General features: G+C 39.8%; 1 protein-coding gene across 1 annotated transcript in view; it reads left to right on the top strand.

The window, feature by feature from the left end:
- The first annotated feature begins 1,851 nt into the window (after positions 1–1,851).
- TJP3 (tight junction protein 3) overlaps positions 1,852–17,140 on the top strand; it is a 60,422-nt gene continuing 45,133 nt past the window's right edge. The window contains exon 1 of the mRNA XM_051971958.1: positions 1,852–1,987. The gene's annotated coding sequence lies outside the window, so the exon portion shown is untranslated. The remainder of the gene's footprint in view (positions 1,988–17,140) is intronic.

The raw sequence follows: 17,140 nt of genomic DNA, 5'->3' as shown, positions 1-17,140 counted from the left end.
AAGTAGACTTAAAACCCTCTCCTTTTAAAAATATTAATAAGGGATATACAACTACACTATTCTGAAGTCTTTGAACTAATCTAAAAGAGAAAAAATCCTTTCAGTCTTGATTTAACTACCATTTAGGAAATAAAGTCTTGCTTCACTCTTTCCAAGAGACTAAGAAAGATTGCTCCCAGAAGTCATTGGGGTCATGACCAGACTAAAGCAGAGGACCTTGGGTTGATCCACTTGAACATAATGGCAAAAGAGCAGTCAAAGAGAAGTCTCTGATTACAGCAGTTAATAGAACTATATTTTGTGTTCACCTTTGAGCCACTGTACAACAAATTCTTAAAAGGAATAGTCAAAGAGGATGTTGAATAGTTTTTAGAAAAATTAGTCTCAGAAGTGGTGCTGAATCTAAGTGACTATTGTTCATGGCAGAACAAAAAATTAACTGAGCTTTACCCTGAGGGCTGTATGTTTCATATCTTTGTGGAACTGTGTGTATTGTCCTGGAATGCTATAGGTGGAACTACAAATAGGACTAAAGGACTTGATTTATAACAAGATTTTCAGAGATAGGGGATGGCTCAGTTTCAAATGTTTCTCTCTCTCTCTCTGTCTGTCTGTCTGTCTCTCTCTCTCTCCCTCCCTTACCTCCATCCCATTGTCTCCTGTCCCTCTCCTCATCTCCTCTATCTCTCCCTCTACTTTTTTTTTTTACAGAATTGTTTTGATTCAAATAATCTAAATTAAATTCTTTAGTTCCCAAAAGGCTTGTGCCTAAAATACAGAATATTAGAATTCTCTTCCATATTCTGCTACTTTGAATTAATTGTTCCTTCTGGCCAACTAGAGAAAAATTTAACACAAGTCTGGGTTTGTATGTATGTCCCAAAATACTTAAGATAGTCTTTTAGCTGGCCTATAATGACTCAATAGTCTCCTCCATTCCAACATCCCTTCTTTCCTCCCACCAATGTCCATCATCTCTTTTTTCCCTGGTCTTTGATTGTGGCCCAGTGATTGTGAATGGGTGAATAGGATATAAGAAAGATAGGGCTCTCAATCAAGAAATCTTCACCCTTATCGCTAAACTGAAGGGGTTAGACTAGACTATCTAATTCTGAATCCTCTGAGCATTCTGTCACCTTATGAAGTGACAGTCCTAAGGAAAAAGTAATGCCAAATTCTCACTTTAAAATGAAATAGATCTCAGAATGTCAGAGCTGGAAGGGGATCTTAGAGACCATAGAATTCCAACTCCTCATTATGAAGATGGGGAACTCTAATCCCAAAGACTCATCTAAAATCTTCCAGGAAACCAAAGTGTAAGACTACCAATTCAAGGATCTTTCCATATTACCGTTTTGCCTTTGAATGATCCCTGTACATGACTTGAAAATTGTAAGCAAATACAGAAATAGCTCACCTAATAACAAAGTTATATAGAAACAGGACTTTCTTCTCACCCAACTATCTGCCTTCTCATCAATTAATTAATTGATTGATTAAATGGACGAGTCAATCAATCCATTAAAGCCTAAGGGAGAATAAATGGGTTTCCGGCTCAGATTTAGAAGTTTGGAAAAGGAGTTAAGAGAAGTGGAGAGGAAAGATGTGAAAGGAAGGAGGTGGATAGGGCGGGCTGTGTTTTCAGGATTCTATCCCCATGGACAGAAGGAGAGATTTGTAACTCATCCACCCTACCATCTTCTTTCCTTTGCCAGCAGAAACTTCAACGAGGTTAAACTCTGGGAAATCAAGGGTTAAAATCAGGTGCTTCAAAGTGAAAGCATTGTGCAAAAGCAGCCCCTCCCTCTCTAGCTAACTCACACGCCCCCACTGCCACTCCTAGGGAGCCGATTCTTCCAGGACCTGACCCATCTTGGGGAAGGAGACGCAGCAGGGAAGAGCAGCAGCTGGCAACCTCCTAGTTTCCCACTCCCTCCGCTCATGTTCAGTCCCCCTCCTTTTTGCCCAACGTCATCTCTCCAAACAGGTAAGAACTCCCCCCCACTCCCCCCGGCATTCCCACCCCGCCCCCAAACACAAACTGAGGTGCGCGCGTACCAACCCCCTCCCTACATAACGTACATCTTGCCTTTCCTCCCATCCTTAGCTTGCCCCCCCCATCCCGTCCCGTCCCACCCCAAAATCGTAGAAGATGGTCCCTGCCTGAGATGAAAATTCTACATCCCGCGCTCCTCAAAGGCACACACAATAATTCTGAAGATCCTAGTTCTTCCGAGTCCTACAATCTCCTCTCCCGAAGAGGAAACTGAGACTCCTGCCCAGCATCTGACATGATTTTGCAAAGGATCAGTTTGCCAGCCTACGGCTAGCAGTTCGCCAGGAACTCGGGGGAATCTTGCCCCCTCTATGTTGCTGGTTGCTAGATGAAACCTTGGGAAGGGTTCCAGGTGCACACTGGGGAATGTCTACTGAATCTACCGAAGGGTGTAAGGAAGCTGACCCTGTCTACTCCCAAGAGTCTCTTGGAATCTTCCCAGAGTCTCTGGCTCCAAACAGAGCTCTTTGGCTCCTAGGGAAGTGGAAGGGCAGGACTGAGGTAACAAGGGAAGTGAAAGACAGGCAGGACTTCTCTCCAATCCTACCTTGAGCAGCAGCTCAGATTAGGAATATGATAGTTGGAGAAACAGGATCAGGCATGGGAGATGGAGATTGGTGAGATATCACTGTTAAAGTGACTTTTTCTGTCTTGATTTCTGTGTAGAAAATATCCTTATTTGGCTAAAAGGCAAAATGAGAGATTATTTGCTCAAAGGAAACCAAAACTGGTGGGGAACTCTATCTATCAAGCCCAAGTTCTAGGTCTTCTGGGGCAGGGCCCCAAACTTGTGCTAAAAAGGAGCCAAGGGGTCTATATTGATATCCCATCTGGCCCCTGCCTCAACTGTCAGGAGAATGGTTAAGACAAAGCAAGCTCTTGGGGTAGCTCCCTTGGGAAGAAGCAGATTTCAATCACAAGCTGGCTTTGTAAGGTGCAACCTGACCATGGTCAACAGAGACCTGGGCTGGTCCTCAGAGGAGGCAGGGCCAAGGAGGCTTAGGAAAGTACCTCCTTTCTATTCTAAGGTGATTGGATTTTTGAGTCCAGGTACCAGTATTGGGGACGCAAATCTAGGGACAAGGACCTAGTCAAGACCTAGCTTTCTTCAGGACTAGGAATGGGAAAATGGATACTCGGGTTCTTCTCTGTGCAGTTCACCTAGGCTAGCCCCTATCTCTAAATTATCTCTAAGATCCCACTTCCCATCAGAATTTTGATCTGTTCAAAAGGAAACAAGCATTTACTAAGCACTACAATCTCATTTGATCCTCTCAACAAGTCTGAGACATAGGCACTATTATTATCCTTATTTTATAATTGAGGAAACTGAGGCAGGGATTAAGTGACTTAGGGTCACTTCTAAATTCTGCTCTTCCTGACTTTAAGCCCAGCACTCTCTCCACTGTGCCATAGAGCTGTCAGAAATCATTTACCTTAAAACTATGACCCCTCTAGAGACTTAGCTGAAGGCTGATCATCTTTGAAGGAGCATCTTCTCTTTGGCTTCTTATTCTGAGATGAGACTTGATTCTCCTTTTTCCAGTCCTGAGGCTTGAGCTCCAATTTGGTCTTCTTCCCTTTTCTTTTCCTATTTTCAGAAGCACAGTGCCAGTATCCCTGAACACCATTCCTCAGAGTTTTTTACCAGTAGTCTTGGATCCCCTTCTCAATGGATTTTCCCCTCTTAGCTCAGTGACAGAGAGTAAATGTCCCCCCTCCTTGGGCTCAACATCAATGGTCCCTCATATCCTCATAAGGCTTCCTAATCTCTTATTAGCACCTCCCCATCTATTCTCAAATCATTTGAAGATAGTCCTGGGAGGTAGCCAAAGCCAGCAGGATCACCCCCATTTTATGTTATTTTATTTTTTTAAATAACTTTTTATTGACAGAACCCATGCCAGGGTAATTTTTTACAGCATTATCCCTTGCACTCACTTCTGTTCCGATTTTTCCCCTCCCTTCCCCACTCTCTCCCCCAGATGGCAAGCAGTCCTATCATGTTGAATAGGTTACAGTATATCTTAGATACAATATATGTGTGCAGAACCGAACAGTTTTCTTGTTGCACAGGGAGAATTGGATTCAGAAGGTATAAATAACCGACACCCCCATTTTACAGAGAAAGAAACTGAGGCTCAGAGGACAATCATAGGATCATAGGATTTCAGAGCTGAAAGGAACTTTAAAGATCATCTAATTCATTTTACTGAAATTGAAACTGTCTCAGGTTAAAAAACAAACAACAACAACCACACACACACACACACACACACTAAACCTTGTCCATAGTTATGTCTCAGAACTAGGGCTAGAACCCAAGCTTCTTCTCTCCAAGGCTAAACTCATCAATTGGATCCAGAGTTCTTCTCCAGCCTCCAATTTTGTCTATCAGATTGAAGAAAAACACAGAATCTCAGAGGTCAAAGGAGCTGATTGTAAAGGTCATCTAATGCAACCTGAGTGGGAATTTACTCATTGACTTATTTGGTCTCAGCACTAACCTTAGAAGGTGCAGGGCAGAGAAGGGAGGAAAGTCCCCAGTGAGAGGATTTGAAAATGAAGTGATCTTGGGGGAAGGGAGGTGAGAATAGAGAAGAGACCTTTGTTTTGCTAGAAATTAAGCTTGGCTCTAGAAATATATTTAATCAAACAGCAAGACTAGCAGTATTCAAAATATGGAGCTATTAGTGATCACATAGAGAAACAAGTTTGTAGACTTGGGTTTGGGGGAGGGGGGAAGCCTGTCCCCTAACCTATCCATCCCCTACTTCCTAACGACATTCCTGTAGATTTGTAAAATCTTTGCCAGGGTTGGTGGCCGGCAAAGTGTAAGTGGCCTGGTACATTTCCTGGTAGTAGGGGTGTGGGGGAAAGTCCATGGGGAGGGCTTTGTTTCTAACTGTGTGTTTGATTAGGGAGGAGCCAGACTTTGGAATGGGGCTGGTCTGACCCAGCAGTCCCTATGCTCTTGTTTCCAGTGAGGAGGGCCACTGCAACATCCTGACCATTATCATCATGATTTTGAAAAATCAATCCTAAATCAAATAATAGGCAAGCTTGGACCATAGTCTTCCTATGAAGACAACTAATTTTTGCTTGAGTCAGACTTCTCCTGGACCATAATGTTCAATTAATTGGATTTAAAGTTGGAAGAGAGCTCTGAGGTTAAAACAATTACAACTTCTCTAGGACCTGTGGGGGAAGGGAAAAAAAAACAAGTACATTAAGCACCTACTGTGTGCTAAGCACTTTATCAATATGATCTCTTTTGGACCGCACCACTCTGAAAGGTGTTATTATTATCCTCATTTTACAACTGAGGAAACCAAAATAAATTTGCCCAAGATCACATAGCCAGTAAATGAGGCTGGTTTTGAACTTGGGTCTTCCCAACTCCAAGCACAGCACTCTATCCATTACATTATTTAGCTACCAATAAACATGTCAGAGAGAAAAACATGCTTCAGCTCAGCAAAAGAGAGAGGCAGTGCCTCAGGGTGGTTGGAAAGCTGGCTTCACACACAGAACCTGGGTTCAAGTCCCATATCTGACCCAAAATGATTGTTTGACCCTAAGAGTTCACTTGAACTCCCAAGCAACTCTCTTAAGAGTTTAAGTTGCAGATTAGATGCTTTCCTGCATTGATAGAGAAGAGTTCTCACCCAGAAGTTCTCTGTAGTAGTAAACCCATAATCCCTTTCCAGATAGATAGATAGATAGATGGATGGATGGATGCATGGGTGGATGGATGGATGAATGGGTGAAATGAATGGATGGATGGAGATAGGGCATTTATTTAGTGTTTGCTATGTACCAAGTACTGTGCTGGGGTGTGTGTGTATTTAAGTCAATACTTGAAAGAGTTCTGTTTTCTCTTGCCATGGGCACTCCCTATACAGATAGAGATGCAGCCCCTCCATATCTTAACAGACAGCTTCATGACCTAAATTAATCTCCTAGAGAGTACACTCTGATGTTAAAAACACAAAACTCAAAAAGACTGATCCTTAGATCACAGATACAGAGCTCATTTCCAGGACAATACTCCAAACTTCCAAATAACTGTCTAATAATAAAAGGGACTAACTCAACAGATAGTGAATTTCCCACTACTAAAAATGTTTCAGCAAAAACCCAAGAATATCTTTTGGGGAAAGAGCTATTTGATTTTTGATGGGCCTTCCAATTTTGGAGTTTCCTTATACTGTTCTCTTTAAAAGGTGGATGGACTAGAGAAAGGGCCAAGATTAATTACCAGGGCATTTTTCTTCACTCATTAGGTTTGTAGACAATGGGGTTTAATGAGAGGTGGTGTAGTAGAATGAAAAGAATATTGAATTGAAATCAAAAGACATGGGTTTATATCTTGAGTTCTGCTACTTACTAACTTGGTGTCTAACTTTAAGTTATTTTCCTTCACTGGGCCTCAGTTTCTCCATCTGTAAAGTGAAGAGATCAGACAGGTTGATCTCCAAATCCCTTCTTAGCTCTAAATCCAATGATCCTATGACTGGCTCCAGAATCTGGAGGCCTGCTGGCCCTAAAGGCCTCTCAGATTCATTTCTGGGTTCCTGGATTCTTGTCAAACTCGTTTGGCTGTGAGATAAGAGCTGAGGAGGCAGTCCTGGCCTGGCTGTACCTGGGCCAGCTGGGTCAACTCCTGGTGAATAAACCTTTTGCTTAACTTCCTCCTCTGACTCTTGCTTCCCTTGGCCCTTTGCACCAATAATCCCTGGGGGTGGGAAGTCTTTTGGCTTCTAGCCCCTGGCTCTCCTAGCTGCGTGACTTCCCCCAAAAAGAACCTGCTCCTACTGACAGACTGGCCCTGCCCTCTGCTGGTTGAGTAGTCTAATCTATAGTATATATGCTAACCCTAACTCCTTTGTCCTCTGATCAGAAAGTCCCCACTCAGGATCAAAGGCAATGAAGTAGAAAGGGAAAGAGAAAAATTGATGGATTGAGCTTCAGTTCTAGACTAAGGAATTGTTTTGGCAAGTCACATCCCATCCCTGAGCCTCCCTAAAATTCCCTCTCCTCTAATCGATAAAATTATAATGTCTTCTGGAATAAGAATGAACATTATTATTGCTTATAACTGCTGTTTCTAGAATACATGAAGGTTCACAGGAAGCTTTCCCTCCAAAAAGTCAATCAATCAACAAATATTTATCATTTAACTACTATGAGCTGGCATTATGCTAAGTATTGGGGATACATAAAAAAGTAAAATTTCCATCCTTGCTCTCAAAGAGCTCACAGTGAGAGGAAGTTTTTCTTTGGACCAGAAGTAGCCGATTTCATTGGTAGAGGGGAAATTTCCAATGAGAAAACTTCCTCTCTCCATATAGAGCCATACCTGCTTACCCAGGAGCTAATTGAGATGCTCAATGTCACAAAACTAGTATACATCCGTCAAAGGATTTAAATACAGATCTTCCTAACTCAGTGACCTACTCTCTCTTAGAACAAGCTGGTTCCCCTGCTGCAAGTATCATTATTCCTATTTTACAGATGAGGAAACGAAGGCTCAGAGAAGAATAGTAAACTGATTAGACAGCTTAGTGGTAGAAATATTATGAGGCATTCATAATGGAGCCCAAAATGCACTGGTTTTGGAACAGGATTCAACTCCTAGCTGTCATGAACTGACTATGAAAAAATCCTTTGCCCTCTGTAGGTCTCCATTTTTATATTTATAAAATGGGGAGAATTTCTTCCTTTCTGGGCTTCAGTTTTCACATTAATAAATTAGAGAGGATTTCCTTGTTCCTTGTTATTGTCAGGAAAACACAAGGAATTGTTCAAGCAATATGAGTTCTTTTCATTTTTTGTTAAGTGGCTCCCATGCAGCAATTAAAGTTCAGAAAAGGAAATGGAACACTAGGGAAGGGTTTTCTGGGGCTCAGGTGGAGCCACAGAGTGAGTGAAATTTCATGGGATCATAGATTTTTAGAGATAATCTACTCCAATTCCTTCATTTTGTAGAGGAAAATGAAATTATCAAAGGAAGAGTAATTGAGTCAACCTAATCAGCCACAGTAGAGAATATAAATAAGATCCTTTACACTTTTTTCACTAACTGCCCCAAGCATAGATGATTCCCACAATAGTGAACCCTCCGGGGTATTGTTGAGAGGTGGGGAGGGTCCGGGACTCTAACTCATTCTTCCAGTGTTTCCTCTCAATTATATTCCTCCCTACTTTCTTCCCCTCAGCTTTTGCCTTACGGCCAGTTTCCTTCCTTTCTCTCTTTCCCTCTCCCCTAACTTTCTGTGGCTGGCTGAGAGTCTGGTTTTGTGCCTTTCTACCACACCTCTCCTCACTTCCCTACTCCTAAGGTTTTAGCCTTGGAAGCTGTCAGCTTTTTTGCCTTAGGACAGTAAGTGACTAGCTAGAATAGAAAGTGAAAAAAAGCGTTTACCAAGACTGGGAAAAAAGCTTACCTTTCTTCTGTTACAAAGCAAAAATCTCTTCAAAAATAAAAAAATCCACATCCTACAAAGAAAGCTCTAAGTGTTGGAAGGGATCTCAAAACCCATCTAATCCAAGCACAACTTTTTACTGTGCAGATAAGGAAACTGAGGCCCAAGGACACTGAGTTGTCCCATGTGATGCTATCAAAAAGGGTCAATAAATATCATGTTTATTCTGCTGTAAGAATTTCATAAAATTGTGTATTTAAAGCTAAGAGGAACCATTTAATCTGACAACTTCATTTTTTAACTGGTGAGAAAATGGGCTCAAAATCACACAGTGTCAATGGCTGAATGGGGAGATGGAGTGTCCTGTGTGAGGAACAAGAAGAGTATAATTGAATTGTATAAGGAGAATAATGTTTAAGAATACTGGAAAGGTAGGGAAGAGCCAGGGTATGAAGGGCTTTCCAAACCAAATGGAGAATTTTATATTTGATCCTGAAGGAATAAGAAGCACCAGAGTTTATTGAATGGAGGAGCGGGAGTCCATGTATTCAGCTCCTTCAGAAGACCAATTTGACAGATGAGTGAAAGATAAATTGAAGTGGGGAAAGATGAGATAGAGGGACTAACCATCATGTTCAGTGAGTATGGCAGGGAACAAATAATTGATACAGGAGTTAGAGGAGAGAGGAGTTACAGGGGGCTGCAGTGCCTTCTCAGACTTGGAAAGGACTTTAAGGGACATTTGATCTAGCCAAAATCCCCATCCCCAAGTATGAATCCTCTCTATGGCATGCCCAACAAATGGTCATCTCGTTTTTACATGAAGCTCTTCGTAATGGGCAGTTCACTAACTCTTAAAAGGCAGCTTGCCCATTCTGGGATGGTTCTCATTGTTGGGGGTTTTTCTTAACTCAAATCTACTCCCTTGTGATTGCCCCACTTAGGTCCCAATTCTGCTTTCCAAGACCTAGCAAAATAAGTAAAATCCTTCTTCCAGTAGAGGGCAGAATGGTATAATACAAAGAAAGCACATTAAACATGAAACTTGCTTTCAATGTTGGCCATATCATTAACTGCATTAACCTCTGTCAACTTCTCCATCTATAAAACAGGAATAATAATAATAATACTTGAACTACCTACTTCCTTGGATGCTTGAGAAAAAAATTACTAGAGAAACATTTGCACTGATTTTTTTTTTTTTTTTTAGTAAGACCTGAATGGCATTTTTTTCTTTTGTTTTATTGATACTTTTAAAAATATTACTGTTCAGGTGATAATCAGCTATGATAGACTTAGTTCTTTTCAGCAATACAGTGATCCAAAATAATTACAATAGAATTGTGATGGAAAATGCCAGCCACCTCCAAAGAAAGAACTAAGGAAACTAAATGTAAATCAAAGCATACTATTTTCATTTTTTTCTTTCTCAAAAAAAAAAAAAAATATATATATATATATATACACACACACACATAAAACTGCCATATCCAATAATTCCTCCCCCACCCTAACATAACCCTCTCTTGTAATAAAGAGATAGAGTTAACACTGACTATATCTGGTGAGACTTCATTCCCTAAATATGCCTTCCCTTCCAATTTCAAATTAAGAAAAAATATCAAACAAAACCAAGCAACTAAGTCCTATATGTTTGCTGATAGCTTGCATTTTTCTTGAAAATCATTTGTTCATCTTTTGCCCACTTACCTATTGGAGAATGGCTCTTAATCGTAACAATTCCTTATATCTCTTATAAATTAAGCTTTTATTAGCTATGTTTGATGCACAGATTTCTGGCTACTCTTTTACTCTAGTTAGCTATATACTCTAGTAGAGTCATATATCCTAAAGGCAAACTCTTCCGTTTTCCTCTTATTTTGAAATGATATGACCCTTTATATTTAGGTCAGGTGTCCATTTGGAGAATATTGTGACATAAATTATAAAATGCTGCCTAAACCAATCTCTAGATTCCCCACTGGAATGTGTCAAATAGGGAAATTATTCTTCTAGTAGGTTGTATTCTTGAGTTTATTTAACATGGCATCTCTATGTTCATTTTCTTTTGGATTTTGCTTCTTCTAGTCTGTTCCCTTGATTTGATTCAGAAAGCATCTATTAAATGCATTTTCTGTGCCAGACACTGTACTGAGAATAAAAAGGACTTTAAAAAGAAACATTAATTGCTTTTAAGGTATTTTCTTTCTTTTTTTTTTTTTTTAAAGGTAAAACAACAAATACCTGGATAAATAAATACATAGACTATGTATATATAAATAATAGTTTTTGGGAAGGGGAACATCAGCTAAGACTAGATGTTAAAGGTATTCTTGAATTGAGTCTCAAAAGGGAGTCAGGAATTCTAGAATGTGGGGAGGAAGAGCATTCCAGGCTTAGGAACTGGCCTGTACAAAGAGGTGGAATGTTGTATACAGAGAACAGCAAATAGGTAAGTCTAATTGGATTTTAGAGAGTATAAAGTATAATACTAATAAAAAAGAAATTAATCTAGAATGATAGGTTTTAAAGGAAAATAAATCCCAGAAGAATGTTTTATCCTAGAGACTATTTGTTGTTCAATCATTTTTAGTTGTATGTACCCATTTGAAGTTTTCTTAGTAGAGATACTAGAGTGATTTGCCATTTCCTTCTCCAATTCATTTTACAGAGGAAGGACTCAGGCAGAGTTAAGCCCAGGATCACAGAGCTAATATCAGGGGCCAGATTTGAACTACTTCCAAGCATAGAACTCTATGCAGTATGCTACCAGCTGGGACAATTCTTTTGTCTCATGTAGTTCCCACTTATGATTCCTTGAAGTATAGCTCATGTCTTCCAAATTCTTTTCTCCTCCAGCCACATAACCTAGTTTGTAATGCATAGGGTTTCAAGGCTCCTCACCAATCTGAGAATTCAGACCTCACTCAAGTCTGAGGGGATTTTTCACTGTGGCAACAGAAACAGGATGTTGGTATTGGTCCATTCAGATGACTCAACCTTAACATTGCAGAAATGTAGACAGGGATTCATTTTGTTCATGGGTTAGTTTAGATGGCTCCTGAAATTTCTTATAACTCTCATTCTATGATTGGGTTCAACTAGAGAGAAGTTAAAAGAGCAGGAATTAAGGAAATGGACCCAGGGAGAAGACTCCTGGGTCAGCTCTGGGGAGTCTCCTAGGAAATAATCTTGTTGGAAATAACAGCTTAGATTTGTATAGCCCTTCCACCAACATTATTATTTTTTTTCCCCTCAAAGCAGCCTTTTTGAAGGAAGTAATGCAACTACTATTATCTCATTCTTTGGGGAACCTGAACTTTACAGGGATGAGGTGATTTGCTCAAGGTTTTACAGCTAGAAAATAATAGCTATGATTCAAACAAGGTTTTCTCACTCCAAATCCAGGCCTGGTGCCTGTACCACTTGCAACCTTTCAGTTGCAAGACATGAATGCCAGGGCTAACTTCGTGGAGATCATGGTAATAGAAATTTGCCAAAGTATAATTTTTTAATACTTTTCCAACCTTTTTCTCATTCAGTGATTTTCCAAACATTCTTGGGAAGGAAAATAAAATATCATTTCTGTCCTTTTACAAATGAGGAAACTATATGATACTGTGGAAAGACATCCAGGAGGTCTTGATTCTGTTCATTCATTGTACAATCATTTATTAAGCACAGTCACTGAACTAGATCCTGGGAATACAAGACAAAAATAAAATGGTCCCTATCTTCAAGGAATTTATATTCTTTTAGAATGAAAAATAAATGCATAGTTAAGTATCGATAAAATATTTGCAAGGTAATTGGGGAGGGAGAGCACTGGAATATGGGGAGAGGGGAATGAATCAGAATAAGCTTTGTGCAGGAGATGGCTGTCAAGCTGAGCCTTGAAGGAAGCTGGGGATTCTGGATGGATTTGAACAGAATGTAGTTCAGGGCTTTGTTCCCACCCTCCAGTCTTTGAGTCAGAGAACACCTGTACAAAACCACAGAGAGGAGGGGAGGACATCTTGACAAAGAGCAAATTGGCTGGTTTATCTGGAACATAGAGAAAGTGACCAGAAGAGGAAAATGTGCAGTAAATCTAGTGGGCTGTGCCAGATGGTGAAGTATTTTAAATGCCAAATAAAAGTTTATATTTTTGCCTAAAGACAATAGAGAGCTGCTAAAGCAGGGAAGAGATGTGGTCAGCCCTGCACTTGAGAAATTTGGCAGGTGGAGGTTGGGGGGAGAGACTTGAGACTGGGAGGCCATTCCAAAGGCTTTTACTATAATTCAGATGAGAGAGTTACAAAATAAATTTTTGAGTTGTTGTTGAAGTCAAAGATTTGGCCATGGATTGATTATGAGGGGTAAAAGGGAGAGAAACAGGAGAGTCAAGGATGATTCTGAGTCTGTAAGTCTGAATGAAGAAGAATGGAAATGTAGAGGGTGCCTTTCACAGGATTAAGGAAGTTAGACGTTTGGGCTGGATGAGGGAAGATAATGGATTTTGGATAGTTTGAGCCAGCCTGGAAACCTGGATTCAATTCCCATTTCTGGTACATGCTGATTTGTATGATCCTGGGCAAATCACTTATGATTTAGGAAACTCCCTAAAGACCATCTTCAGGGAACATCATGACCTGAATTGTTTCCTATACCAATGAGATCACAGGTCTAGTCTCTTTCCCTGTGGGACATGCACTTGGGGAATGTACATTATACATTTGGTGATACAAAGCCTTGTATTGGAGCTATGGTAGAAAGAAAGAAGATGCCACGGTAGAGAGATAGATGATACTAATGAAAGAGAGACTAAAACAGCCTAGCCAGGCTGGTAAGAGTAAAAGCATGAGAGAACAGTATCATGAAATCTCAGGGAGAAAAGAGTACCCAAAAGGAGTGTTTGGTCAACAGGTTCCTATAAGGGATGAATTTATGAGCATCTTGTTCCATGGAATAAAATGATACCTTTTAAAATAGCATTTTATTTTTCCATTCATGTAAAGATAGTTTTCAACATTCATTTTTGTAAAACTTTTTTTTCCAAATTTTTTCCCTCCCTTATCTCTCTCTCCCCAAGACAGTAAATAATCTGAACATTGCTTAACATGTTCAATCGTTTTAAACATATTTCCATATTTATCATGTGCAAAAAAAAAAAAAAAAAAAAACAAAACAAAACAGGAGAAGGAAAAAGCAAACAAACAAAAAGGTGAAAACATCCACATTCAGTCTCCATAGTTCTCTCTGGATGTAGATGGCATTTTTCATTCCAAGTCTATTGGAACTGTCTTGAATTACGCCATTTTTGAGAAGAACCATGTCCATCATAGTTGATCATTAAATCTTGCTGATACTGTGTATAATGTTTTCTTGGTCCTGCTTACTTTATTTAGCATCAGTTCATGTAAGTCTTTCCAGGCTTTTCTGAAATCAGCTTGTTCTTCATTTCTTTTGGAACAATGATATTCCATTACATTCATGTACCATAATTCACCCATTCCCCATCTGATGGGTATCCACTCAGTTTCCAGTTTCTTGCTCACTTCACTCAGCATCAGTAAAATTATGTAGTTTCCAAGAGAAATGAAGACTGAGAAAAACTATCCATATTTGACTCTTTTAGACTCTTTTCTTTTCAGTCTAACCTCTTTTTCTTGGTGATCTCAGTTCTCCTTTGAATTTCATTATCATTTTTAAGCTAATCTATATGTAAAGTACTGATTGCCTCTCTGACCTGCTAAAGGGTCATCTTGGATTCCACAGTCTTCTCATTCCCAATGAGGCATTTCCATCCTGATTTCAAATCTCTCCTATTTTCTCATCTCTACTTACATGGATTACATTTCTGTTCAAACACGCATCACCTCATACCTGAACCCTTTGCACTAGGTATCCTCATAATGAATTTCTCAATTTCTAGGCGCTCTATTCTCTCCAATTCCTCAGACAAAATGGTCATTCCTAAAATACTGGTCTAATTATGTTATTTTCTGCTTGAAATACTCTGATGTCTCCTCTGGGAAAATATACAAACTCTATTTAGCCTCTAAAGCTCTTTCCCATCTAGCTCCAGCCTACATTTCTAGGTTTATTATATCATTTTCCCCTTCACAAACGGAAGATTCCAGCCAACTGAGCTTTTTGTTGTTTCCCATTTCAGACATTATTTCATTACCTGGGGGATAGGTGAAAGAAGACTGTTTTTTAGAATCTGAGGACTTAAAGCTAAATCCCAGGTCTGCTATTTACATATTGAACAAGTCATTTAACTTTTTAATACCATCAGTAAAGTGACTAGATAACCTCTAAGCTTTTTCCCAGTTCTAAATGTATGATCATATGATCCATTTCCATTCTGTTCCAAAATCCTCCCAGGATAAGCTCATCACTTCTAAACTTATCATTGTTTCTAACTCAAATCTTTTGACTAAAGCCACCTCCCTAAGCCTCCTCTCTCCTCTGAATGGAGGGCTGGAGGACAGATTACAAACTTCTCTTAATATCTTCCTTTACAGAGTGCAGAAAGTAGACTCAGATCACTTCTCTTTGCATCTGCTACCCTGCCAGATTTCAACTCCCTAGGTGTAGGGATCCAGAGACAAAAATTTAAAAAAAAATTTTTTTTAAATGGTATTTAGGGAGAAAAGGCACTGACAATTGGAAGACTCAGGAAAGACAACATGTAGAAGCTAACGCTTGAATTGGGTCTTGAAGGAAGTAAGAAATTCAGTTGGGGCAACTAGTTGGTGTAATGGATAGAGCACCAGTCCTGAAGTCAGGAGGATCTAACTTCAAATCTGGCCTCAGACACGTAACACTCCTAATTATTTCAGAAAAAAAAAAAAAAAAAAGGAAAGAAAGAAAATTCAGTCAAATATTTATTAAATACTTATGTGCTTCGGGAATACACAGACAAAAACTTAATCCCCTGTGTTCAATGAGCTCACATGCTAATGGGGAAATAATGCTTAGCCCAGTGCCTGGCACATAGTAGGTACTTTTTAAATGCAAGTTGTTAACTGGAAGATAATCCACCAATAAATATTTATTTATTACCTACTATGTGCTAAGTCCTGGGGATACAATTAATAAAAAGAAAGACTTTCCTGCCCTCAGAGAGTATATATGCTAAAGCTGGGAAAGGGATGGAACATCAGGGCTACCTGATCCTAGGGAATCTTGTTCCATGGAATTGAAACCAGGAAGGGCATCAGATGCAAAGTGGGGTGAGCCGAGTCCAGTTTCTGTCCCCATAAAGGAAGGAATCTGCTTTCCAGTTCTTGCTATTCAGAGGACAGAGAAGGCTAAAGGGAAATGGTGTTTGAGTTAGCAGCAGGGTGTCAAATTTAGAAGTGATGAGCTAATTCTGGGAGTGGCAACTTGTTGTGTGGAGTTGAAACCAGGCAGGGCAATAGATTGAGAGTGCAGATCTCAAGAGGCAAGGATTCCGTAAACTGAAAGTGCAGTTAGTGTCTTCTATCAGTCATTTTCCCTGGTGACATAGTGACTATCTATAACCATATCTGTCTGGAAAGTGTCTCTGTTCCCCTTCCATTGTGGCTCTAACTCTGAAGACAAAAAAATCCCCTCGGGCAAAAGTGTAGGAGTCCTCTTCCACAACTACCTTCAACATCGAAACTAACATTAAACTCTAACCTTCAACTACTCAATTGCCTGATGGGCCCAAAGGGTGTAATTTGTTCTCTCCTGCCAATCTCAAGATATTTCCTATGTAAAGATGTCCAAAGGTCAAGGCCCTATAACTTCAGCTTGCATAATGAACTTATTCATACACTGTTGTAAGGAAAACTATATTATTTCCTTTATACTTTGCAAACAAACAAATAGCTTTTTCTAGGATTTTGGCTTTAAAAAGAGGGGGAGAGATGCAACTAGGTGGTGCAGTAGATAGAGCACTAGCCCTGAAATCAGAAGGACCTAAGTTCAAATATGGTCTCAGACACTTAACACTTCCTGGCTGTGTGACCCTGGCAAGTCACTTAACCCCAACTGCCTCAGCAAAAAAAAAAAAAAAAAAAAAAAAAAGGAAAGAAAGAAAATTCAGTCAAATATTTATTAAATAATTATGTGCTTCGGGAATACACAGACAAAAACTTAATCCCCTGTGTTCAATGAGCTCACATGCTAATGGGGAAATAATGCTTAGCCCAGTGCCTGGCACATAGTAGGTACTTTTTAAATGCAAGTTGTTAACTGGAAGATAATCCACCAATAAATATTTATTTATTACCTACTATGTGCTAAGTCCTGGGGATACAATTAATAAAAAGAAAGACTTTCCTGCCCTCAGAGAGTTTATATGCTAAAGGAGACGGGAAAGCTGGGAAAGGGATGGGACATCAGGGCTACCTGATCCTAGGGAATCTTGTTCCATGGAATTGAAACCAGGAAGGGCATCAGATGCAAAGTGGGGTGAGCCGAGTCCAGTTTCTGTCCCCATAAAGGAAGGAATCTGCTTTCCAGTTCTTGCTATTCAGAGGACAGAGAAGGCTAAAGGGAAATGGTGTTTGAGTTAGCAGCAGGGTGTCAAATTTAGAAGTGATGAGCTAATTCTGGGAGTGGCAACTTGTTGTGTGGAGTTGAAACCAGGCAGGGCAATAGATTGAGAGTGCAGATCTCAAGAGGCAAGGATTCCGTAAAC

This window comes from Antechinus flavipes, chromosome 1, assembly GCF_016432865.1.
Source record: "Antechinus flavipes isolate AdamAnt ecotype Samford, QLD, Australia chromosome 1, AdamAnt_v2, whole genome shotgun sequence".
Taxonomy (NCBI): domain Eukaryota; kingdom Metazoa; phylum Chordata; class Mammalia; order Dasyuromorphia; family Dasyuridae; genus Antechinus; species Antechinus flavipes.
Note: the sequence above shows the minus strand (reverse complement) of the source record. Positions and strands in the feature narration are given on the sequence as shown.